Source organism: Pteronotus mesoamericanus, unplaced genomic scaffold, assembly GCF_021234165.1.
Source record: "Pteronotus mesoamericanus isolate MK-2021 breed Mesoamerican mustached bat unplaced genomic scaffold, CSHL_Meso_final contig_33, whole genome shotgun sequence".
Classification (NCBI taxonomy): Eukaryota; Metazoa; Chordata; class Mammalia; order Chiroptera; family Mormoopidae; genus Pteronotus; species Pteronotus mesoamericanus.
In genome coordinates, this window is record NW_026555135.1 from 11,375,706 (window position 1) to 11,376,886 (window position 1,181).

The 1,181-nt window shown below is 36.8% G+C and overlaps 1 non-coding gene across 1 annotated transcript; it reads left to right on the forward strand.

Moving 5' to 3' along the window:
• Nucleotides 1-342: 342 nt before the first annotated feature.
• Nucleotides 343-446, forward strand: LOC129072835 (U6 spliceosomal RNA). The gene has a single exon (XR_008529383.1). It is a non-coding gene; the product is annotated as a U6 spliceosomal RNA (small nuclear RNA).
• The last annotated feature ends 735 nt before the right edge of the window (nt 447-1,181 follow it).

Below are 1,181 nucleotides of genomic sequence, written 5' to 3' on the forward strand. Positions count from 1 at the left end.
ATGCAAACATTCTTATGTGACAAAAAATATACATGTAGAAATTACCAACTAAGACATATCTTGCCATGGCATGACTACAACAGGCATTTCTGGAAAACCACATATCAGAAAATAAAAACTACATTCAATGGACTTTGATCTTTTAATTTCCTAAGTGAAGTCATGAACCCCAAGTAACACACTTATGCACAAAAAAGGCAGTATAGTTCAGCAGACTTTGGAATGAGAAAGATCTGTGATTAAATCCCAGCTGGCTCCTAGAAGATGTGTGATGTTAGAAGGTCAGTAGTACTCTTATTACTGGGGTTTTGTAAAAAAAAAAAAATTTTTAAAGTGCACAATTTGCTTGCTTCGGCAGCACATATACTAAAATTGGAACGATACAGAGATTAGCATGGCCCCTGCGCAAGGATGCCGTGCATATTCGTGAAGCGTTCCATATTTTTAGAAAACTATACAACAGTGAAGAAAGAAATTAAGAAAGACACAAATAAATGGAAGCATATACCGTGCTTATGGATTGGAAGAATTAATATCCTCAAAATGTCCATACTACCCAAAGCAATTTATAGATTCAACGCAATCCCAATTAAGATACCAATGACATATTTCACAGAAATAGAACAGACATTTCAAAAATTTATAAGGAACCATAAACGACCCTAAATAGCTGCAGCAATTTTGAGAAAGAAAAACAAAGTATGAGGGATCACAATACCAGACATCAAACTCTACTACAAAGCCACTATACTCAAAACAATCTGGTACTGGCACAAGAACAGACCCATTGACCAGTGGACAGAATAGAAAGCCCAGAAATAGGCCCAGGTCTCTATGGGCATCTAATATTTGACAAAGGGGGCAGAAGCATAAAATGGAGCAATAATAGCCTCTTCAACAAATGGTGTTGGGAGAGCTGGACGGCTACGTGCAAAAAATTGAAATCGGATCATCAGCTGACACCATACACAAAAATAAACTCAAGATAGATAAAAGACTTAAATATAATTTGCAACACCATAAAAGTCCTAGAGGAGAACATCGGCAGAAAACTCTCAGATATCCCACGCAGCAATTTTTTCACCGATATGTCTCCTAAAGCAAGGGACATAAAGGAAAGAATAAACAAGTGGGACCTCATCAAAATAAGAAGCTTCTGCATGGCTAAAGAAAACTTCAGC